Below are 26734 nucleotides of genomic sequence, written 5' to 3'. Positions count from 1 at the left end.
TTGCTGCAGTCATGTCAAAAGCATGACACAACTCCAGCAATGCCATAAGGCAGGCATAAGGTACTGACACAGTGCCGCCCTACAATTGTCACAGTGAAATCTGAGGGATTTCACTGTGCCACTCCTATGAGGCCTTGTTGTGTGGGAACGCACGCCCTGGGTACATCATACCTGATGCAGGTATGATGTGGCACAGGGCTTAACAAGTTCACGCATATGCATACATGCGTCACTTTGCAAATACGGCACAATGTGGTGCTAGTTTTGCCTGGACCATTCGTGAGGGGTGCAGGGTGCAGTTGGAGATCCATTGGTGGCGGTTGCATGCTGTGGTGTGATCGTCTGTAAGCGTTGGCGGAGTGGTGGTGGTGCTGAGGGAGCTGACAAAACATTCTTCTGTGTCCTTGATCCAGCTGGGCAATGATGGGGATGGTGTACACTGGGCATGGTGAAGACATGATGTATACAATAATGGTCAGTCCAAGATAGTCCGGTGGTGTGACTGCAGTTGAAATCGCCGCTCGCGGAGGCGACGTGCTCGACCATGTACCCTGATATGTTGCTTGCTGCTGTGAGTATCTCCTTGAGTCTGATGTTGGGGAGCTTCCCCAGGAGAGGCTGGTGTTCTGGTCGCTGGGGTTGTCCAAATGGAACTTCTTTGTCGAGTAGGATGTTGTCAGTGGATGGGAGAGCCTGGTGTGAAATGAGGTTTACAATGGTATCGGAGAATGGGTGTCCATGCCCCGGGGGGCCTGCAGATAAGGGTGCCACAAGGGATGGGGTTGGGGTTGGTCCTGATCTGGAAGTTGAGATGTTCCATGGTCACTGTTGGGTCATTAGAGTGCTTGGTCAGTCTGAGTTTGCTTCTGTAGGTCATGGCATTGCCTCTTCCTGGACAGTTGGGGTGGTCCTTGCGGGTGATTTATTAGCTGGCAGTGATGGTGATGGCAATGGCGATGTCCGGTACGGAGCAGATGTTGGTCCTGGCAGGTGATGTGCCATCTAGGGTTAATGGCGAGGAGAGTGCTGGTGCCGTAGCAGTGGAGTGTCCGAGAGGAAGCGTCCATGGTGCTGAGCGAGGTCCACGGGCATATGGACACAGATGGGCTTGCTTACGGCTTGACATTGGCACACAAGACATCCAGTACAATGCAGGCATTACATCATAATGCCTTTATAATGCACCTCCAACAACGCAGGTGCCTTTACATCACATTCCATTACAGGATTGTGAGGTCAGTAATGGGGTATTATTAGGTTTTAGGGTGGATATGGGTTTTGGGCGGAGGAGATACATTTGGGGTGTCTCATGAGGTAAGATTTAGCATTTCAGTTGTGTTTTGGGGTCAGTCATGAATATGCAGGTAAGCATTTGGGTCAAAAATTTAAATTGGGGTTTGCATTTGGGTCAAATATGATTTTTAGGGTGTGTTTTGGGGGCTCAAATATGAATTTTAGGGTTCAGGGTTTGCTTTGTGGTGCAAGGGTTAGTTTTAGGGTTGCATTCACTGCAGTGGGAATAGTGATATTTACATCTCCACTATCCAACACCTTCCCTACTTTTGCAACATGCCTAGTATTAGTATGCATTGTAATGGAATGCCTTGTAATGATATGCGTTGTAACTTCATATATACCTTTGGCACACCCGTGATACGCAAATGCACACACAGCGGCTGCCATTTAGAAGTGCTATGGGGGGGTGGAGTGCTGGGAGGTGGTAAATGCCGGAAAGGACACTGGATGGGGCGTGGACACAGGGGGTGTGTGTAAGCGGGTGTTGTAAATATTTAGAAATCTTACCTGGAGGCCAGGTCCTGTGTCTTCGTTCCTCCTGCTCTCCTGAATCTGCTTCCAGGAAGAGGAATTAGGCAGCCAGGTTTCCTTCCCATAGCCAATCACAACACTGCAATGTGTCATTGGGATTGGTCATTGGCGCTGGGACAAGGTGTTCAGCCAGGGGCTGGAGGGGTGGGCATATTCTTAATGCAGGCTGTAATGCAGCCTGCATTGTGAACAGGACAGTGTGCATGACTTCTTTGGGCAGCCTCAGTGGGCTGACCAAACATTAATTGCGCACTTGAGTGGGTATGCCACTCCGCCCTTACCCTGCTCCGTGAGTGGAGCAGCCCTACCCACCCTCCTGCCCGTCAAGGAAACATACCACGATTACATCCTGAAGTTATCATCATGTGATGTTTCTTCCTCTTCTTGCACTGATTGAAAGGAGTGGGGCGACGCTCTTCCATCGTAGTGGATGAGCCGCCACTAGGGGTGTGTCATCTACAGGTGCTAGACCTGTGCGACATGACCCCAGGGCCTTCTCCGCTACGCGTCCCTGTAGCAATCTGCTGCACTCTTTCCAAATCTGTGAATCAGCCAGGTAGGATTTCACAAGCCTGGGTAGAGCAGTTGCCGACAAGTCAGCTGGTGAACCTCCCGATGCAGTTGATGCAACAGGGTCCCCTAGGCGTGAAGTTGTAGCACTCCCTCCACATAAGTTCAGGGGCCTCACCCTCCACAGCATCCGGCCAGTGCAACATCATCCGGCATGTGATGCAGAGAGGCGCCGCCCTCCATTGGTAATACCCTCCGTGCACCCGGTGTAGTGGTGGATGGTAATATGAGATGCAGACCTCCGTACGTTGGTGCGCAGGAGCACCTCTACCATTCACAGCTCCAACGTGCTCAAGGAGGTGATCTCATGCAGGTCAGCAATGTGTCCCCAAGTGACCTGCCAGACTTCACCACCAGAGAAGGGTGATCGCTGCACCTCAATGTCTACCGCCATGTCTCATCGACTCCAGAGCTCCTCCGCATCCCACTACAGGCTCCAGACGCAGGTCCAGCGAGGCATCCAGGCTCTCATTCTGGTCATCCTGGATGTTGGGTGGCTTGAGGGGTTGTTGATGTGTGCTGCACTAGGCCCTGGCTGCTCCATTCTGCATTTCATTTGTTATTAGAGGTCGACTGATTTTTCCAATAGAAGCAAAAAAATCTCATATTGGGCTGACTAATGTGAGTTTTTTTGCAGCTGATGGGCCTTTTGTTGGTTTTCGCCCACTATAGCCGGAATTCCTATCACCATCATTCTAATATTAGCTGCAGTTTTCACCGCTGATCCCTGAAGGTATCACCATGTTTCAACATTTTGTACATACGACGCTAACAAGGCGATAGTTTTCAGCGTACACAGCGGTAAGAAAACTGCTGCTAACTAGCGTTAGCGGTAGTTTGCTAGTCCTTGTACATATGGTCCTCTGTGTGACTATTGTCACTAGAAGTAGATGGGGAATTGTGTATTTAAAGTACTCCACATGAAACCTAATGAGACTTAAAAATGTGGCGCATGGAATTATGACTAATTAAAGTTTCTCAACACATATATTATTATTCTAAAAATACATTAAAGTTTAGATGTGTCTCATTGTTAAGCTGGTGAAACAAAGTGTGTGTAGACTAATATTTAGGCATTTACATGTGTTACAAGAAATTATATTCATATTGATGTACTTTTAAATAACATCATTTTTGAAATCTTTATCAATTTATTTGTGAACTGAGAAACTCCATTTGCTATGTGTTTAGAAATGTGCATGCATTTGTAAACCTGTGCAATATTACGTTGGCATGATTTTTAGGCCTCGAGAACAGCTTTCAGCACAAGCTCATGTTTAAGTCTAACATCTAATTCCTATTGGACTTCTAATGTAGAATCTGGTTGCTTGTATTTATGTTTCTATTGCAGGTGCAGACAAAGCTGCAATTAGTTAGTAAAATAAGGGTTTGTGTTTCAGTGAGATAGCGAGGTATGTGAAGCAGGATTTGAAAGGAGAAAAGGGGTAACGAGCAAGGAGACAAGTTCCTATGGAGTAGGAGAAAAATGGCCAAGTGTGAATGAAGTAGCAATTTATCGATGTGGGAAAGGTGGTGCCAGTAGTCAAAGTGTGTTGGGATCATGGAAAGTTATTGGAGCTGTTCACATGATTTACCTTGAATGCAACTAATATCTTATGCAGCAACTTAGAAAGGGACAGAGAGATATCGCAAGGCTTCAGAGAGTTCAGACCTCTTTCTTCTGCTTTGTGTAGGCTTCCTGATACATGACCCTTCATTGGGGTTTCTTCTTCTGAAGACTTTAACAGTTGATACCTTTCTATTATTCATTCTTATTCAACACTTCTTAGTTTATGGTTGTCGCTTTTAGGGTAAGTGTAGGGAAAGATAGCATCTCATGCTTAGCTGTAAAAGTCAACTGATGCAATGTCAATTCTTTCTCCTGATCATTTACATCACTAAAACTGAATTGGTTGTATGCTATTTGATATATATGGTCAATCTCTTTAGGAGATTTTGACTTCTTCTGGATATGCTATATTTCTATACCTTGATGTTCACACTGATTTATATCAGTATGTTTCTGAATTTAGAATTAAACCTTACCAAACCTTACCAAACTCAATATTTGTTGTTGGGCAGCTATTGCATAGCCGAATTGGTTACCCTGTAATGAGATTAAATTGTTATTGCCTTCATCCCACTTACCAATCTAGCAGTTAAAAAGACCATCTAGTTGAGTGGGGATGTGTAAGTGGGTCCAACCTTTCTCATTAGCTTAACATTTCAGCATTTTCTCGTAGTTTGCCCAATTACCTTTTGAGTATACTTTATTAATAAAAATATGATGTTTGTTATATCGCATGCCTAGTCAGATTTATTATTTCAGTGCTTGATGTCAAAGCCGCTAGGTAAGGTTCTAATGTTCTAAAGCATAAAGACAGCATGTGAGCATTCTGGTGTTTGCATACATTAACACATTCCTTTTTTTGTGTTATGGATTGCCACTTGATATCACTGCCAATTAGACCCTTTAACAATTGCCCCAACAGTTTTAAGGACTAATGTTGCATATTCAGGTAAAATATAGGATCTGGAGAAGTGATATCATAAATCTCTCAATAACTCAATTTTCAACGAATGAACAGAAAGCTAATATACAATAGATCAAAGAACTATATACATATATATATTCACTGAAAAAAACATAGGTTTCAGAGACGTTATAGTTAGAAGTTAGCATTTAAAAAACCTTAGAAATTCACAGAAAAACACATAGGTTCCAGGGATTTTATAGTTAGCTGGACATTTCACTCGTACAAAACCATAGAAATTCCTCCTTTATAGTTAGTTCTGCTAACTATAACTTGTGCGCCCACAATGCAATGCTGATGATGTCACATATTACATCATGCATGGCATGGTAATTCAGTGACATCCCTGATGACATCTCAAATGACACCACTGATGACATCATCCAGTGAATGTTGTTTAGTTTGAAATTTAAATATGCATTATATATATACCAATCTGTATTAAAGATTGAGTAGATATATAACTGAGAGGATTTAGCAGATGTCTGACTATTTAGGTGAGTAATTAAAAGTGTCTCACTTAATACATGGATTAGTAACTAATCTATGAGAAAGTGTGCATCACTGTCTCTGTTTTTGTATAACATGCTGCATCAGTTGGTCACTAACTCAATGAGTGTGTATATTAGTTATTGATTAGTTGGGTGAGTATTTGTATGGGACACTGAGTTTGTGTGTGGTTGGATGGGGTGTGTGTAACTCTATGCATAGATGTGTGAATGGTTGATTTACTAGGTGTATAAGTTTAAGAGAACATGTGGAAACAGTTGTTTGGGTGACTGAGTGTATTTTTTTGTGTGTTGGTGAGCGAATATATGTTTTAGTTGAATATCTTCAACAAAGTAAAAAAATAAAAGGCATTGTATGTGAGAGTTGGTGTATATAAATAAGTATATGTAAGAGTCAGTGATTGTGAGAGTAATTATATGAATGATTGTATAATTGTAATGGTGATTTTTTTAACATGTTAACTATGAGTTACTACGTGTTTGAATAAATGAGGTGTTGTGTGTATAATTGTGTAAGTGAGTAAATGTAAGTGTGATTAATTTTTTTCATGAGTGAGTAGGATGACTGCATAACCGACTAAGATGACTGCTGATGTGTCAATGTCTATATATGTTTATAAGTGCATTTGATAGTGTTCTATTAATTAGTGACTGCATGTATACCTGATTCTGTTGTTGAATGGGTAGTTGTGTTTGTAGACTTAGGAATCAGTGAGTGGGTATGTAGTAACTGGAATTTGTATGTCAATGGTTTCAAATATGGTACTCTGTATTTTACAGTGAGTGATGAAAGGTTATACTAGTGTATGATGAGGTGCATCAAAATGTCACGTGGATGATTTCATCAGTGATGTCATCAGTGATGTCATTTGAGATGTCACTGACCATGTCATGAATGATGTAATATGTGATATCATCAGCAGTGCATTGCGGGCACACGAGTTATAGTTAGCAGAACTAACTATAACAGAGGAATTTCTATGATTTTGTACGAGTGAAATGTCTAGCTAACTATAACACCCCTCAAACCTATGTTTTTTTCTGTGAATTTCAAAGGTTTTTTAAATGCTAATTTTTAAGTGTAATAGTAGTGATAACTATTTTTTTTTACTGATTGTCTGCAGTTTTTTTTAACTGTTTATTTATAAATATTTTATGCAATAAATAACTATACATTTTTCTGAAAATTGCAACAAAAAAATTGGGAAAAAATTTCAAACTGAAATATTGTTAAATTTTTTGTTTTCTTTTTTTATTTAATATATTTATATTATTTTCTTTTTTCCAAAAAATGTTCGGAGTCGCGCACGCAAAGGGTACACATCACGGTGGGTGCGCGGATTCTAGCTGCCATTTTAGAAAAGTCATGAAGGATCCGCGTTCGGTGTTTGATGGCTGCGTGGTTTTCAGTTGCATCATATACATTTATTATTACGTGATGTGTGTGATTGGTATGCAGCCAGTCCGTGACTCCTGCTCCGACGCATTCGCTACAAATGCGCATTATGGTAAGCGGCGCTTGCGCAGTGGAGGGTCACGCGTGATGTCATATAGGCGCTGGGGTGCGCAGGGTGAACAACTCCCGCAAAAAAAAATTATGCTCTAAAATGATATGTATGTGTCTTTAATATACATATTAGGGCAAGAGATTATCTAAGATATTCATAAAAATAATATATTTGTACTTATAATAAACTTAAATTTTTTAAATATTTATTCTCGCAAAGTTGCTTTGGGTGCGTGTTTCATGAGCGCAGAGTGCGTGGATCCCATGTGACCTGAAAAAAATAATTCTTTGGTTCATAACATTTCCTACTGTAACTATTGAAGGACCCCACCCATTTGATCATTCTTGTTGGAGCATATTCAGAGAGACATCTCTTTTCCTACAAGAATCCTTTTTGCTTGTATTTTTTTGGTGTTTTTCAAAAAATATCAAATAAAATGGCATCTGGACAGCAGCAGCAACAGGAGGAAGTATCTTCTGAAGATGAATTCTTGCAGGAGGCACCACGTCCACAGAGGCTGGAATCTATTGTGTGGAAATTCTTCACTTTTCCACCTGGAGAGAAGAAAGTAAATGCGAGAAAGGTGACATGCAAATTTTATGACCTAGTCTTGTCAAGAGGCAGTGAAAAAAAATACTCTTGTGGCACTGCTTCTATGTACAAGCATCTCCGGACAACACATCCTCTCAATTTTGCTCGGGAGGAAATGAGGCGAGCTGCTTGGAACCCCTCACCTGCTGTGGCAAGTACGTCTGGAGTGTCCTCAGGAACACCTGCCCTCAGGACCCCTGACCCTGCTTGCAGGCCAGGTCACCACCTACCGTGGAACAGATCCACCTGTTCACCGCCCGCTGCTGCCACCGCCTGCTGCTCCCTCGAGTGCGAGTTCACGTGAGCTGTCCCCTGTGCCCCACTTGCACCGCCGTGCCTGGTGGTTTGTTCTTTTTTCTATAATCCATCGTTGGATTCCTTCTTTGTATTCTGCGCTCTTTTTTTTACCGTCTTTGCACTCTCTTGCCCACACCTTACCCCACACCCCCATTCCTACTCCTGGCCCCCGATTTCCTCCGCTACCCCTGCGCCCACGCCCCTTCACTGCCCCTTCCCACCTCCCAGCTGCTCCTCCCTCCCTCCTCGCCTTTATATGGTGGCTGCTGCGCGGCAGTAGGAGTGACCCCTGACCCTGCTTGCAGGCCAGGTCACCCCCTACCGCCGAACAGCTCCACCTGTTCACCGCCCGCTGCTGCCACCGCCTGCTGCTCCCTCGAGCGCGAGCTCGCGCCAGCTGTCCCATGTGCCCCACTAGCACCGCCGTGCCTGGTGTTTTTTTTTTCTATAATCCATCCTTGGATTCCTTCTTTGTATTATGCGCTCTTTTTTTACCGCCTTTGCACTCTCTTGCCTGAATCTTCCCCCACCCCACACCCCCATTCCTACTCCTGGTCCCCGCTTCCTACTGCTGCTGCTGCGGCCACGCTTGCTCGCCTACCCCTCCACCTCCCAGCTGCTCCTCTCTCCCTCCTCGCCTTTATATAGCGGCCGCTGTGTTGCCCCGCGCAGTGGGCGCGCCGCTGGCACGCCAAAGGTGCGCCAAAGGCAAGCCCGTCCGTGCCTGGACCGTGCCCAGTGCCAGAACCCCTGGACCCCGCGAACACCACAACACCAGATGCCAGCACCCTCCATGCAATCAATGCCGGCCGAAACGACACCTGCTTCCAGGCCGCCCCGAAACGGAGTCACAGACCATTTTCCTGCCACACCTGCTGCTTCACCTGCGACAGAACCACCAAACCTCCAAGGACCGGACCCAACCACCTCCGCTGCATACTCCTCAACACCAGCTCCGCACGCAAACACCCAGTCAATCAATCAATCAATCAAAGCATTTATATAGCGCACTACTCACCCAGAGGGTTTCAAGGCGCTCGGGGAGGGGGATCCGCTACTGCTCGAACAGCCAGGTCTTGAGTTGCTTCCTGAAGGCGAGGTGGTCCTGGGTCTGGCGGAGGTGGGTCGGGAGGGAGTTCCATGTCTTGGCGGCGAGGTAGGAGAAGGACCGTCCCCCTGTGGTGGCTCTTCGGATGCAGGGGACGGCGGCGAGGGCGTGGCCGGTCGATCAAAGCTGGCGTTTGGGAGCGTAGAAGTTGAGGCGGCTGTTGAGGTATCCTGGTCCTTGGTTGTGTAGGGCTTTGTGAGCGTGGGTGAGGAGACGGAAGGTGATTCTCTTGTTGACCGGGAGCCAGTGCAGGTCTCTCAGGTGTCAGGAGATGTGGCTGCGACGGGGGATGTCCAGGATGAGTCGTGCTGAGGCGTTCTGGATCCGCTGGAGCCTCTTCTGGAGTTTGGCGGTGGTTCCTGCGTAGAGGGAGTTGCCGTAGTCCAGACGGCTGGTGACGAGGGCCTGGGTGACCGTCTTCCTTGTCTCGGTGGGGATCGACCGGAAGATCTTACATAGAATGCGCAGGATGTTGAAGCACGATGAGGAGGCAGCGTTGACTTGTCTGGTCATGGAGAGGGAGGAGTCCAGGATGAAGCCTATGTTGCGTGCGTGGTCTGTTGGTTTGGGTGCGCTGCCTAGGGCGGGGGGCCACCAGGAGTCGTCCCAGGCGGAGGGTGAGGATCCCAGGATGAGGACTTCCGTCTTGTCCGAGTTCAGTTTCAGGCAACTGTATTCATCCATTCGGCTACCTCTTTCATCCCTTCGTGAAGGTTGGCTCTGGCGGTGGCGGGGTCGTTGGTGAGGGAGAGGATCAGCTGGGTGTCGTCGGCATAGGAGATGATGTTGAGGTTGTGCTGGTGTGCAATGTCTGCGAGGGGGCTCATGTAAACGTTGAAGAGGGTTGGACTGAGCGAGGAGCCTTGAGGAACGCCGCAGATGACTTCGGTGGCTTCAGATCTGAACGGGGGGAGGCGAACTCTCTGTGTCCTTCCGGCGAGGAAGGAGATGATCCACTCCAGTGCCTTCTCCTGGATTCCGACGTTGCTGAGTCACTGCACTAGTGTACGGTGTACGGTGTACGGTGGCAGACAGTGTCAAGACAGTGTCAAGCTCTGGGATCTGCTCGACACCTCCGCCCCAGACATTGCCTTCCTGACCGAGACCTGGTGGAATGATTCCTCGGCGCACGACATCGCCATAGCCATACCGGACGGCTACAAGATCACCCGCATGGATCGCTCCAACGGAATCAGAGGAGGAATAGCCATCATCCACAAGTCCACCCTCAAAGTCGCCACTCACGCAGATGACACCCTCAACACCGCCGAACACCTGCACTTCAGAATCCACACCGACCCCGACACCACCCTCAGAGGAACACTGATCTACAGACCATCCGGACCCTGGGCTTAGTTCAGCGACTCCATCGCCGACTTCGCCAGCATCCACACACTCGCCTCCATGGACTACGTCCTCCTCGGGGACCTAAATTTCCACCTTGAGAACAACAACGACACCAACTCTGCCACCCTGATTGAAAACCTCACCAACCTTGGCCTCAGACATCTCGCCACCCCACCGACCCACGCCGCTGGCCACACACTGGACCCGATTTTTCTACAGGCACCCACGTCACCTTCAACCACACCACCGAACTCCACTGGACCGACCACAGCTTCATCCGTTTCGCCTTCAACAAACCAACCACGCACCACTGCACCCAACAGATGCCTCGCTGCTGCTGGAACAAAGTCACCGAAGACCAGCTGACCACCACCCTCGCCCAGAACCCACCCTCCGACCCCTCCATCCCAGATGCCATGGGCCGCAACCTCAGACAGTGGATCGACGACTGCGCCAACACCCTCACCCCACTCAAGAAACCCTCCATTAACCATGCCAGCAAGAGAGCCACCTGGTTCACCGCTGATCTGCAGACCTCCAAACGTGCCTGCCGAAAACTGGAGAAGATATGGCTCCACGAACGCACTCCGGACAAAGACGCCACTCACAGACATCACCACCTCATCAGAACAGCCAAGAGATCCTCCTGGATAACAACGCACACGACAGCAAAGAGCTATTCAGCATCATAAAGGAACTCTCCAACCCCAGCGTCAACGCAAACGACAAAGACATACCTCCCTCACATGAACTCTATGACTCGCTGGCCACCTTCTTCCACCGCAAGATCGCTGACATCCATGACAGCTTCAACACCATGACCGCCTCGAGTACGCCTGACCCGACCTCCCCTGTGAACACCACGAGCAACAACCGCCTGTCCTCCCGGTCCAAGGTCAACGACGATGAGACACGCAAGATCATGAACTCCATCCACTCAGGATCCCTGACGGACCTGTGCCAACACCACATATTCAACAAAGCAGACGCTGCCATCGCACCCCAACTACGGAAGGTCATCAACATCTCCTTCGAAACAGCAACATTCCCGGAAAGCTGGAAACACGCCAAAATCAACGCCCTCCTCAAGAACCCCAAGGCGGACCCCACTTCCGGCCCATCTCTCTGCTCCCGTTCCCGGTGAAGATCATCGAGAAAACCATCAACACACAACTGGCCCGCCACCTGGAAGACAACAACATCCTGGACATGTCCTAGTCCGGGTTCAGACGTAACCACAGCACCGAGACCGTCCTCATTGCCGCCACAGATGCCATAAGGCACCAACTAGACAACGGCGAAACATCAGCCCTCATCCTCCTGGACGTGTCAGCCGCCTTCGACACGATTTGCCATTGCACTCTAAATACACGCCTCGTAGAGGCCGGAATCCAAAAGAGGGCCCTTGACTGGACAACATCCTTCCTCTCCGGCATAACCCAGAGCCTCCACCTCCCGCCTTTCCGATCCGAGTCCACGACATCATCTGCGGAGTTCCTCAGGGCTCATCACTCAGCCCGACGCTGTTCAACGTCTACATGGCCCCCCTCACACAAGTGGCCCGCCAACACGACCTCAACATCATCTCCTATGCCGACGACACCCAGCTCATCCTCTCCCTCACCAAGGACCCGCACACCGCCAAAACCAACTTTCACGAGGTAATGAAGGCCGTCGCCGACTGGATGAAGAACAGCCGTCTGAAGCTGAACTCAGACAAGACGGAGGTACTCATTCTCTGACCCACCCCCTCAGCCTGGGACGACTCCTGGTGGCCGACCACATCCTCAACTCCTCCCTCTTCATGTCTTAACAGGTCAACGCCATCTCCTCCTCCTGCTACAACACCCTCCGCATGCTTCGCAGGATCTACAAGTGGATCCCGACTGACACAAGAAGAGCGGTGACACAGGCCCTCGTCAGCAGCAGACTGGACTACTGCAACGTACTCTACACAGGAATTCCAGTCAAACACCTACGACGACTACAATGCATCCAAAATGCCTCCACCCGACTGATCGTCAATGTTCCTTTCCGCAGACACATCACCCACCACCTGAGAGACCTACACTGGCTCCCCGTCGACAAGAGGATCACCTTCAAACTCCTCACCCACGCACACAAGGCACTCCACAACGCTGGATCAGCCTATCTGAACAGCAGACTCATCTTCTACACCCCTACCCACCAGCTCCGCTCTGCCAGTCCCGCCCTCGCAGCTGTCCCCCGCATCCAACGTACTACCTCCGATGGCAGATCCTTCTCTTACCTCGCTGCCAAGACCTGGAACACCCTCCCTACCCACCTACGGCAGACCCAAGACCTACTCGCCTTCAGAAGACTCCTCAAGACCTGGCTCTTCGAGCAGTAGCGGACCCCCCCACCCCCACCCCCCATCAGCGCCTTGAAACCCTCACGGGTAAGTAGCGCAATTTACAAGTATTCTGATTGATTGATTGATTGATTGATTGATTGGACATTAGGCCAGAATTTGCTTTTCTCGAGCAACTCTGCGTGAAGTGTAAGAAACATGCTTCAGTGAGCAGTGGGTGGATGCAGTTTGTGCTGCGTAATGCAACCATCGTTGTTAATTATAATTTTTTTTGTTTTTGGAATGATAACTAATTTCAAAAGTTTTCTGTTTTATTCGTTCTTTTTTTGTTCATTTTTTTTAAAAAACAAAGAATAATTTTTTTTTTTTTACCAGAACTACCTTATCTGGTTAAAAAAATAACTATAATTGCAAGGTAGTGTATAAAAGTTTGGTTGAAAATAAGTCTACAGCCTGATTGACTGAAAGAATGCATTAGTAGTGTATGGTAAATTTATAGGTGAAGATTTATGAGGAAGTGCATTGCACTGTGACACTTACGAAGCACAGGGATGTGACAGATGTGCATGAATATGTTGCAACTCTGTGCTTCCCTCTGGACTGCTGCACAAACTGTAGCCATGCGGTGACACAGGCACCCTTGCACCATGGTACAAGGATGTCTGTGTCGTGCGGATATTGTTTTTGTGCAGGAACGGACACCTTCCTGCACAAAAACAATCAGTAAAGCATTTCCTCTTTCAATGTATGCTGTACAATGCAGCTTGCATTGAAAGAGGAAAGAATTAGGAGAAATCAAAACAATTCTCCTCGCTGCGCCTTGCTACACCAACTCTAGGATGGCGCAACATTCACACACATCTCCAGATTTACGATTTCTCATAAACCTGGAGATGTGTCTTGTTCTATGGGTGTTGTGTGGGAACACCCACAGCAACGCCTATGGAACACTCCTTCAACGTAAAGTTCTGTGTATAAAGAAGAGTCGTATTTACAAGGAGAGGAAAAACCACACAGGGTGGATTTTTCCCTCCTTGTAAATATGAAGGAGTGCCTGGCGCCAGTGCTATTTTACACAAAGTGAGGTACTGGTGGCGCAGGGTGCTTGTAAATCTGCCCCAAGAGTGGTTAGGTTTTGGCAGACTAATACAATAAGAACATAGTGCTGGATGGGTGATTGAATAATTGCATGAGACTGACAGGTGGCACAGAAAATGTTAGGTGTACTTATGTTGTTGCCTAGGTCATTTTATAAGAATACCACTAGTAACTGGAATGATGACAGTGCTGCAAACAGAGTGAACACTTAATTTTAAGTGCTAACATATTGGTGGAGTGATAGGATAAGTAGATAGTGGTAGATAAGTGATTAAAGAAGTGCATGGGACTGACTGGACGATTCCTACACTGCATGAGTACTAACTGGGTATTTGGAAGAGTGTATCAATAGTATGTGGCTAGGTAGAGTTCTGCTTGGATAGTGCACTGAATATTAAAGCTGTACTTGTGTTAGTAGCTAGGCCATTCCATAAAATCATAACTAGAACCTAGAATAATTACAGTATTACAAACAGAGTGTATAGGGAATTTATAAATGCTTAGGAATTGGTGGAGTAATAGGATAAGTAGATAGTGTTGGATGGGTGATTGGGGAAATGCATGGGACAGACAGGAGGATTCCTACACTGCATAGGTACTACCTGGGTATTTAGAAGAGTGTACCAATAGTTTGTAGCTGGTTAGAGATGTGCATGCATAGTGTACAAAATATTGTACCTGCACGTGTGTTAGTGACTACGCCATTCCTTAAGTATATGACTAATAACTGGAGTAATTTCAGTGTTGCAAAGAAAGTGTGTGCTGAATTTATAAGTGCTTAGTTATTTGTGGAGTGATAGGATACGTAGATAGAGCTGGATGGTTGAATGAAGAAGTGCATGGGACAGACAGAAGGATTTCTAGACTGCATAGGTACTAACTGAGTATTTAAAAGACTCAATGCTATGTAGCTGATTAGAGGTCTGCATGCATAGTGCACAGAATATTGTAGCTGTACTAGTTTTACTGGCTAGGCCATCCCTTAGGTACATGACTAGTAACTAGAATAATTTCAGTACTGCAAAGAGAGTACATGTTGAATTTATAAGTGCTTAGGTATTGCAGAGTAATAGGATACGTAGATAGTGCTGGATGGGTGATTGTAGAAGTGCATGGGACAGACAGGAGGATTCCTAGATTGCATAGGTAGTATTTTACTATGTAGCTGGTTAGAGTTTTATATATATAGTGCAGAGCTGAATGTAGTTGTATATTGATAGTCATTGGATTACTTAATCTTACCTTGACAGTAGTACATATCAAAAAATTCAAAACATTTATTTCAGTTATAATAAGTGCTTAGGTATTGGTGGAGTAATAGGATAAGTAGCTAGTGCTGGATGGGTGATTGGAGAAATACATGGGACAGACAGGAAGATTCCTACACTGCATAGGTACTAACTGGATATTCAGAAGAGCGTATCAATAGTATGCAGCTGGTTAAAGGTCTGCATTCATAGTGTATACAATATTGTACCTGCACTTGTATTAGTGGCTAGGCCATTCTTTAAGTATATGACTAATAACCGGAGTAATCAGTGCTGCAAAGAGAGTGCATGCTCAATTTATAAGTGCTTAGGAATTGGGGAAGTGATAGGATACGTATATAGTGCTGGATGGATGAATGGAGAACTGCATGGGACAGACAGAAGGATTCCTAGACTGCATAGGCACTAAAAGAGTATTTAAAAGACTCTATCAATGCTATGTAGCTGATTAGAGGTCTACATGCATTGTGCACAGAATTTTGTAGTTGTACTATTTTTTCTGGCTAGGCCATTCCTTAGGTACATGACTAGTAACTAGAATAATTTCAGTGCTGCAAAGAGAGAACATGTTGAATGCATAAGAGCTTAGGTATTGGTGGAGTGATAGGATACGTAGATAGTGCTGGATGGGTGATTGGAGAAATACATGGCACAGACAGAAGGATTCCAACGCCTCATAGGTATTAACTGGGTATTTAGAAGAGCGTATTATTAGTATGTAGCTTGTTAGAGATCTGCATGCTTAGTGTCCAAAACATTGTACTTGTACTTGGGTTAATGGCTAGGCCATTCCTTAACTAATAACTGGAGTAAATTCAGTGCTGCAAAGAGAGTGCAGGCTAAATTTACAAGTGCTTAGGTAGTGGCCGAGTGATAGGATACGTACATAGTGCTGGATGGGTGAATGGACAAGTGCATGGACAGACAGAAGGATTCCAAGACTGCATAGGTACTAACTGAGTATTTAAAAGATTGTATCAATGCTATGTAGCTGATTAGAGATCTGCATGCATAGTGCACAGAATATTGTAGCTGTACTAGTATTGGTGTGTAAATTGTTTCGAAGATGGTAGTCTGTTTTTTAGGGTGTGAGGAGGGGCATCAGATTATCACATAGATGATATCATCAGTGATGTCACTTGAGATGTCATCAGTGATATCACTGACCATGTCATGAGTGATGTAGTGATGTAATATGTGACGTCATGAGCAGTGCATTGCGGGGGCACAAGTTATAGTTAGCCCAACTAACTATAACGGCCTAATTTCTCTTGTTTTGTGCGAGTGAAATGTCCAACTAACTATGATGTCCATGAAACCTGTGGTATTTTCAGTGAATTTCTGAGGATTTTTGCATGCTAATTCTAACTATAATGTCCCTGAAACTTGTGTTTTTTTTCAGTGAAATTTATATCTATGTATTTAATCTCCTCTCACTCTAACAAGGAAGCAATCAGCACTCAGGTTGTAGTTTAGAAGTATTTAATCTGCAAAGGACATGATACACTCGTTTCGGCTCGTCCGAACCTTGATAACGATACAAGATGTCATTGTAGCATCCTTATTTAAATGTACAAATGCCTCCAGTTACCAACATTAACAAAGGACTACATATTACTTTCATCCAAAAAGCAAGCGGCCATATTGGCCTGGTTAGGATGTGAAAATTCAGGAATTTATACACTAAAGAAAAGAAAAAAATGTGTTAATATCCACACAATGTCATTTCAGCATATCTTGCCCCGTGACCACCAAACCTGTATGTTCGTCAACATGACTTATTCATAATAAACATACTTAGGATGGCAAACAACAACATACAAAATGGACTACACATTACTCTAAAGTGAAAGGCTATCGGCCATATTAATCTGGGCACGTAGAGTATTAGAATGGTTCTTACACAAAAGAAAAGAAAAAAAGGGGTGTTAATATACACACACTATCCCTAAATAAAGGTCTAGCTATTATAGTTCCATTCCATTCACAGCTCATTTAAGACGTCATGAGTGACGTAACTGACCATGGCATGAATGATGTAATGTCTGAGGTCACTAGCAGTACATTGCAGGGGGTAAGTTATAGTTAGCTCAGGTAACTATAACTGCTGAATTTCACTGGTTGTGTATGAGTGAAATCTCAATTTAACTATACCGTCCCTGTAATCTTTGTCTTTTTTCAGAAAATTTCTAGGTATTTTTTCACGTTAAGTAAGGTGTATATCACAATGGATGGTGAGAAATGGAAGCAGGGCCTGGCATTGTGCTGCCCCCACCCAAGCTTGCTGCCCATACCTTCTTCCTCCTAGCCATCCATTGTCCAAGTCCATGTCCCTGCTCCATATTAGAGCCCTGTGTGGCAGTTGTTCTGCCAATGGCCTTCCCGCCTTCTCTGAACAGTTACCTTGCTGCCCCATCCACCTCCTCCCTATCCTCTTTTGCCTGAATCCATAGACTAGCCTCCTCCCTCCTGTCATGCATGGTCAGATGTGCTGCCACTGCCCTCCAACTAGCATGATGTACCAGTCCACTCCTCCTGCCCTCCATTGCCCAATTCTATGCCCCATCATTGACCCCCTGCTTAGCCTCTGTACATAGCTTGCTGCCCCTATTCTCCTTCCCCCTGCCCTCCAATGTCTGTGTGCTCCATCCTTTTGTCCACCATGTTCTATGGACCTGCCACTCCTATCTACTCTGAGTGTTCTGTTTAGCTGACACTCTCCTCCCACCTGCCTAGCATTGTCAGATGCCTGTAATATGTCCCTGCCACTTCCACCCTGCCTGTCCACAATACTTGCCCCAATAACCTTCCTCCTGTCCTCCATGGTCCATTTTAGTGCCACACCCTTCTGGCTTCCCTGGTCTGTTGTGCTGCAACTGCTCCTCCTGCCTGCCCGTGTGGTCTGTTGTGAGGCCCCTTCCCCTGAACGCTCTTGTCTGTGCCCATGTCCTGACCGTCCCTTCTATCCTCCATGGTCCTTTGTGCATGCACCTGCACCCTCCTTCTTGCCCATCATAGCCATTTTGCTGCCACTAACCCTCCTGCTTGCCATGCATGGTCTTCTGTACTGCCACAGCCCCTCCCACCTTCCTGGTGTGGTCAGCTAGCTGCACCTGACCCCCTCCCACCTTCCCTCCATAGTCTGTGTGTATGCCATTATAATCTCACTGTTGCTCTCCATGGTGTGTCTTGCTTCTAGTGCCCATCCTGCCTGACCTCCATGGTCATCTTGCTGCTCCTGCCCTTCCCTCTTGCCCCCAACCCTCTGTTTCCATGTGCAGACCTCTATTCCCTCCCTTCTGGCTTGTCTGTTCTATTGTAATGCCCCTGATACATCCCTCCTGCCCTTTATCATCTGTAATGCTGCAGTTATCTCTCCTGTCTGTCCATTACCATCAGGTAGCTACAACTGGCTCTTTCCCCTCTATTCTCTGTTGTCCATGTGCATCGTCCCGTCCCCTCCCTATTGCTTTCTATGGATTGTTGTGCTGTACTCCCGTCCCACATGCCCTGTGTGGTGAATTGTGCTGCTGTAAACCCTGATGCTTGCCCTGTAGGGTCAGTTTGGTGCACTTCTCCATGTCCCTCCTTTCCTCTGTTATCCGAGTCCATGTCCCTACCTAATTCCTCCTGCCTTCCATGATCCAATGTACCATACTTGTTAACATTTTGAACTTGGTAAGAGAGAGATGTTTAAAACAACTGGGGTATTGATTACTCCTTTTGACTTACATTGAAAAAGAAGAGATTGTAGACAGGAGACATATCAAATAAAGCCTTTTGGGCCTGAAAACCTTGGATGTTTCCTGGCTGAATCGGGTCTGTTGGCATGTATGGTTGTACTACCACTGCCTCTTCCTTCTGCCCACAATGGTCTTTTATATTGCCACAGCCTCTCTTTCCAGTCCTGTATTATTGGTGTGTTGCCCCTGCCCCCTTTCCACTGCCCTCCATAGTCTGTTGTACTGCCACTGCCCTTCCTTCCTGCCCAGTGTGGTCAAATAGTTGCCTCTGCACCCTCCTACCTGCCTTCAATTTTCAGAGTCTGTGCCCCTGGCCTCTGCCACTCAACAGTATTCTAATGAACAACTAGATTGCTAACATTCTATATTAATTACAAAAGTGTGGAACGCCTGACGTCATCTTGATGTAATCAAAACTGTAATACCTAGAGTATTTCCTTTAGAAATTACATATAGGAGAGGGTCTTATTTGCATCAGGATTATGGTTAGTGCTCTAAAAAACTTAAATGAGAACATATTTTCTGAGTTTTCAAATAGCAACAAAGCACTTTAAATTAGTGGTTATCTTTACATATTTTTATCCAATTGACCACTTCATTAAATGTTGCACTTAGGGGAGAGAATGTGGTGTTACTTCCAGAGCTGCAGACTTTGCAAATATGGAACCAGGTTGGAGTTTCTGCTTCAGCTCGACATTCTGTGTTTCTGGTCAAATCACTTAATCTCCCCATGTCTAAAACCAAAATGAATTTGTTCTTGTGTGATGTAACCAATGCTCATAAAAAGCACTCAAATACCTGACAAGTCTGCACTATAGAAAACTGCAAAAACACCAAAAATTAAAAGTGTTTTGCACACTTCTGTCATCAGGCTACATGTGGGGTACACCTGGATGATATTTGTGCTACAATTGGGCTCTTTTGTCTCTGGTGGTCATCTTGGGAGATTTATTTGTTAGGAATTTTCCTAATTTACTCATTTACTGCAGTCTCCTCAGTAGGAAATACTTTCAGTTATTTACTTTGGTTCCATCAAGAACGCATTCAGATATGTCACGCATTTGCCATAAATTCTGAATGTTAGCACTCTAGTTGCTCATTAGATCACTGTAGCAAAGTTCCTGCTCACCACTGAAGTCTGCTGCTCGTATTAAAAGTGCATGTTTCAGCTTGTACGTCAGAATGGTTTAATTAAATAGAAGGGGATTTGAAAAGTCACTCAAAATGTGCCCTAATTTTTCTTTCTTCAGCACTAATCCTAATTTCTATGGCAAAATTAACCTCCTCATTGTGTTCCTTTTTAAATTAAATGTTTTAAGTGTAACCAGTTTATTTCACTCAAGATGGCTTCAGGTGTGCCATACTGTTGTCATAAGTAAGACAGTAAGCGCTCTAGTGGATCTTAAGAACACTCTGGGATATTCTATCATTGAACTATACGTGGGCTACATCTTGATGATATTGTCCTACATTTGGGCTCTTTTGTCTCTGGTGGCCATCCTGGGAGACTTATTTGTTATGAAGTTTCCTAATTTCCTCATTTACTGCAGTCTCCTCAGTAGGAAATACTTTCAGTTATTTACTTTGGTTCCATCAAGAAGGCATTCAGATGTGTCACACATTTGCCATAAATTCTGAATGTTAGCACTCTAGTTGCTCTTTAGATCACTGTAGTAAAGCTACTGCTCACCAGGGAAGTCTGCTGCTGGTATTCAACGTGCATGTTTCAGTCTGCATGTCAGAATCTTTTAATGAAATAGAAGAGGATTTGAGAAGTCAAAATGTGCCCTAATTTTTCTTTCTGCAGCACTAATCATAATTTATATGGCAAAATGAACCCCATCATTTTGTTCCTTTGCAAATTAAATGTTTTAAGTGTTACCACTTTATTCCAATCAAGATGGCTTCAGGTTTGCCATACTGTTGTCAATAATTATGACTGTTAGTGCTCTAGTTGTTCTTTAGAACACTCTGGGACATTCTGTCATGTGCTATACTTGGGCTTCATCTGGGTGATATTTGTGCTACATTTGGGTTCTTCTGTCTCTGGTGGCCATCTTGGGAGACTTATTTGTTATGAAGTTTCCTATTTTCCTCATTTACTACAGTCTCCTCAGTAGGAAATACTTCAGTTTTTTACTTTGATTGCATCAAGAAGGCAATCAGATATGTCACACATTTGCCATAATTTCAGAATGTTAGCTCTCTAGTTGCTTATTAGATCACTGTAGTAAAGCTACTGCTCACCAGGGAAGGCTGCTACTGGTATTGAAAGTGCATGTTTCAGTCTGTAGGTTCAGAATTTTTTAATGAAATAGAAGAGGATTTGAGAAGTCACTCAAAATGTGCCCTAATTTTTCTTTCTGCAGCACTAATCATACTTTCTATGGCAAAATGAACCCCCCCATTGTGTTCCTTTTTAAATTAAATGTTTTAAGAGTTCAAACTTTATTCCAATCAAGATGACTTCAGTTGTGCAATACGTTTGTCATAAGTAGGACTGTTAGAGCTCAAGTTATTCTTTAGAACACTCTGGGAATTTGCAGTAGAACACAAATGAATCAACTGACAGTCTCTACTCCTGTTGGATGTACATGTTTTACTGAGAATGTCAGGCTAATACCGGAATATGGATAATTGGAGGTAAGTAAACAATTTAATTAATAAAACGAATTTCGTAGCCCGCACTGCATCGCATTTTGCAATGCAGGGCGCACTACCAAATTCGTTTTATTTATTAAATTGTTTACTTGCCTCCAATTATCCCTATTCCGGTTTCTAGCATCCCCCACCCTGCCCTCTCCCCGCCCCGCCTGTTAAAAAATGAACAGATCATTAAACAAAAAGAATTAATTTTTCACTCATCATTCGCCCCCCTCACTTCTCAGAAGATGGAGGGAAAATGAAACTCTACCTTCTATTTCCTTTGATTGGGAGAAGCAGATTTGTATTACTAAACTACAGCATGTAACACAGAATACTTTGCCAGCAGCACAGCAGGGATGTAATTTCATCTTGTGATTCTGTGACCTTTCACAAATCCTTCCCATTTTTTTATTGGATTATGTACTCTTCACTGGTTTACAATGCCTTGGGATTACTTGGTGAATTTTTCCATCATTCTGTAGCCGAGTCGAGCGATTGAGATAGCTTTGTATTGTAGTAAATAAAATATAATTGCACACAATAGTTCTTTAAAATGACACTGTAATAGGATCTAAGTTATAATATGCTGTTTTGGCAGCACAATCATGTTGAACAGCAATGCCTTTACTTTGACACATTCGATTAAAGTACAGATACGCTCCTATAGTTTCTAGTTTTCTCTTGGCCTGTTCCCACTGAACATTTCCAATATCCCCATGACCTATCCAATGTGATACTGTGCAAATATAATTATAATTTAAGTAAGCAATTAAAAATGCATTACAATCTGTTTCGCATACACTCGTTATTCAATATCTCTAAATATGTAGCTAACTTTGGCTTCCCATTCAAGTGAATTCATATCAAATATTAATTGTTTATTTTTGCTTTTTCATATTTGCAAGAGTTATGGCATCTTCAAAATAACAGGTTGAGCGTTAGTTGATGTGTCGATATGCTAATTTTAGTCGAGAAAAACGCTTTCCACATATCTGCTGCTGACAGCAGCTAGCATTGCCAAATAAACAATTCTGGCTATTAATTAGTGGAAATACTTGGCAATTGATGGCGCCTTTGTGTTTCTGTTTATGAGGGGTTGTGGGGGGGGGGGGGCAAGTCATAGGATAAAGAGGTGAGTCCATGAATGCGGTTCAGTTTCAATGGATAAACAGTCGATAACCTGCACATGGACGGATGAATTGGCGAGTGAGAATGTAGAATATAGCGTTCTGCGAATACACAGTGGACATCCCTGCACTTCTTCATCTTCTAAGCCATTCAACCAGCCATTGGCTCGCTCGCCCATCCGCATAGATATCTACTAATCCACTCATCTGGTAATGGATTCACTCACACATTCATCAGCCTATGAATTTATTTACGCGTGCAGCCATCCATTCTTGCACCCAAACACAAGCATATTCAGCAACTCATGCACTTGCTTATTTTGTTCACATCCACCTATCTAATAGCCTGCGACCCAACCACACACGCACAATAGCCAATCAAGAAGCAGTTTTATTTTTACAATAAGCCAGATCTAATGGATTTATCAGCAAGCAGTAGCATGTCAAAGTCAATTGGTCTGGCTTATTTAAGTTAGGTGGTTGTAGTACTTCGAAGTAATGCCTATAGATGTGCATGGGATATATTTGGAAGCAAGCACATACAGGTGCCTACATGCACAAACAATACACAAAGGCACCATTACAAGGAGGGGTCGCCTCTTTGCACAGCATTATCACTGTTTTGAAACTTCCAATTAAAACCCGCAGGCGGATTCTCTCAAATGGCAATAGATGCAACTGTCTTGACTGGTTGTTGGGTACATCTTGGAACGCCTTGGTCATTGAAGGCATCCCAAAGTCACATAATATGATGTCCGTGCCTCAAACTAAATATTAGTGTTGTCCCACTGTAGCAGTTGTTGTCCTAGCAGTCATCTCACATAGATTTGGCCTCGCTTGGCACTCCCCTGTGAGACCCGGGAGACTGCTGCTTTCCCTAATTAGACTTACCTCTTGGTGACTGCTATGCTGGTGCAATCCTCTCCCATGGCGCTTTCGGGAGGCACCAACTTCTAGGGGCTCCCTGTCTCAGCAGCACTGGGGCTATTTGAAGGAGCTTCCCTAACCTCTGAAAAAAAAAATCTGTGGAGAAGAGACCGCCCAGATTGAGACGCAACCTTCGAGATTCATGCACGCATCATTAGCTCATTAGCTTGACAGGCAAGTGTAGTTCCCCTCGTTTAGTCCACCAGGATTTTTCACAATTGACTACCCACCTTTTGACGTTTTACTCGTTCTCAGTAAATTCACAGTAGTTAGAAGGAGCATGTTAATGGCCAGTGTCCTCCTTTCAAGATAAAGCTGCGGAGCTAGGGTAAGGGGCATTGGGCTGGTCAGATGTGAACAGGTTTGCACATACATGGGCACATGTGTGTGGCTGCGCATGTGAGACTTACATTGAGTGTCACATGGTATTTAAGCACATTTAGCCTGTCACAGAAGGAACTCTCCAAGGATTGGTACTGACCTGTGGTAGGCTTTATTATATGAGTGGGCATACATACAAAAGGTCTTTAGTTCTTGCTGGAGAATCCATGGTGTTTTCACTGCATTATCCATATAGGCAACATCTGCTCTGAAGTCCTTTTTCAGTCTACTTAGGCCTATAGAGTCAGCAAGGTACCAAATTGAGGTAAAATATGCATGCCACATTTGAATTTACAGTCAACAACAACCCATATCCACATCTTTTGGGACTCCATTATTTGTTATATATCTCTGATTCAGCTTATAATCATACTACCTTTACTGGGCTAATTAAACTACTTTGTTGGCCAAAAGCAAAATAGGAGCTAAACATTGATTTCCAAACATGGTGTAATTCTCACCTGAGGCTTTCGCAGGTGCAAGATACAAGTTCCGAAGCAAGGTCCCAATTTCCTTCACCCACCAAGAATGCCCAAAAATGTCAACGCCAGAAATGGTGTCAAGGGAGAAGAGGAGAAAACAAGGGAAGAGAAAAGACATAATCCGCAGCGCACTCAGGGATGAATTGTAAGACTCAGAATCTTTCTATCTGATTCCTGCATGTAAAGAAAATAATATGCGTGTTAGTGTATGCACATGGTTTCAATATAACTTATGCAATATACGTATTTACAGTTAGTGTAGTAACTGCCTGTTAATTTCCCTTCTTCCACTAACGATATAGTGGTGGTAGATGCAGGATCAGATTACCATCTATGTGAGTAAGAAAGTCAAAATTCGGTGTTTGTGTAATCAGAGTAGAGAACATATGTAGGAAGTGTTACGTATCATATGGACTACCCTATAATGGTGACATAGCATGGAATTGTGAAATCCCAACACAGATATATATACAAAAGGGGGTAAAAAAAATTGATTTCAATTGGAATTGTTCCTTGAACTTAAACCAGGAATATACACAAAAATGTGCAGAGCTACAAAATAGGGATTAGTTCCTTAACCTCAGGAATAACTAATCCTTGGTTTGAATTTATATAGCTTTCTCAGAAATGCACAAGGGAGAAGGCATCAAAACAGATACACAAAATGGTATGACCACAAATTTTGTGTTCAATGTCATTTAGCAAGTAGGACAATGGGCAATCATAAAAATCATTAAAAAGCCCTACTACCACACATAACAAATTCAAATCTTTCCCTGATCCTGTAAGGAGTAAACCAGCTGAACAGAATTATGGTGACTTTGGAACAAGGCTGCACCAGGGTCACAGACGGAAGAGTAGAATGTCCTGAATCTTTAATTCCCAAAGCAGCAAATCTACTAAACACCAGGCAAAGATTGACAGTGGTTAATATCAACAAATGTTTAAGGAAACACAAACCTTCAGTATGACAACAAGACTACAAGATGTATGGATAGTATTCTGTAACTGTTATATTTTCCTTGGTTAAGAAGATGTGTTGTAATGTGATAATTGTACGGTACATTTCTTTCCTCTTCTCCCCTACGTTCCCTTCCCATTAAAGCATTCTAGTCAAAGGACCATTTAGAATGTTGGTACATAAGCAGATTAGAATGTTAGCTTGAGTAGGTTTTTTGAGGCAGTCGATGATAGTTGTTGCAAAGTTTGGAAGCACAATTGTATTGAGAATAAACCATACCTCTTGACTTTTTGCATCAGTGTTTTTCTTTACAATACTAACTTAGGATCTGGTTGCCTGCCTCATCAATCATATCTCTTGTCACTGTGCTAGAGAGTGGACATAGAATGTATTTTATCCCTTACAGAAAGTTGGTAGGCGCGTGGAGATCAATGCAATATAACAGCCCTTGCCAGCTGCTGTTGTACATGAAAAAATGCACCTCATGCACTGCAACGGAAACAGTGCACAGAATATTAAATAATGCAATGAATGGATAGTAGCTTAGCAGTAACAGACAAATACATCTTTGAAGCCCCCTCCATATAAAAAAAATCATGACAAAAGTTCAGCCACTAATCTAAACACTGTACATCCATACCAAGAAATGAGTAAATTGAAACCACAGGAAAGGAAGAACCTATTTTAATCTTCAAATTAAATTACAATGTCAACAATCAGAAAAAAAAACTGAATCAGGCATGGTATCCAGAAAAAAAGAATTTTCAAATGTACAAAATCACAGTCTGCATTTGCAATTAGGTATTTAGAAGGGGTGTGTTTCGGGTGTCCCTTCCAAATACCAAATTGGTATGGCATGTATTACTGTTTGCAACTGAACTCCTGTTGAAAAACTGTAAATATTTTCCACAAGATTAAAACTGGTGGTAACACATTTACAAAGGGCAACTGTTCTCTGGCAACCTTCCCCTTTGAGGGGGTGAAAACAATCGTTTTTATGAACAGGCAGTGGTCCACCACTGCCTATTCTTAAAAAATGAAACTTTAAAGTTTAATTCTTTATTTTTAAACATATCCCTTTTTCGTTTAAGGAAAACAGGCTCCATTAAAACATAAGATTGCTTTACTAAAAAGCAATCACAGACATGCTGGTCTGATGACCCCAGCAGGCCACTATCTCTGTGATGGCAGGGATTCATAATGAGTTGTAAATTACGGCTTACCTGATTAATACTCAAGAGTTATGTCTATTTGGGACCTAATCTCTATTTGGAAATAAAACATTTCATACATTAGGGACGTTATAATTTCCTAATTGCGATTTGGAGATAATGGCAATTAGTAAATTGGTATTCATTTTATTTGTACATCTGGCCACAAATCTCATAGTAATCAAATATGCTGATAAAACACACTGCCACTATATATTTGCATGAAATTATTGCCACATATTTACTGTTTGAACAAATAGCACCTCT

Source organism: Lissotriton vulgaris, chromosome 12, assembly GCF_964263255.1.
Source record: "Lissotriton vulgaris chromosome 12, aLisVul1.2, whole genome shotgun sequence".
NCBI lineage: Eukaryota > Metazoa > Chordata > Amphibia > Caudata > Salamandridae > Lissotriton > Lissotriton vulgaris.
This window is presented reverse-complemented; position numbering follows the sequence as displayed.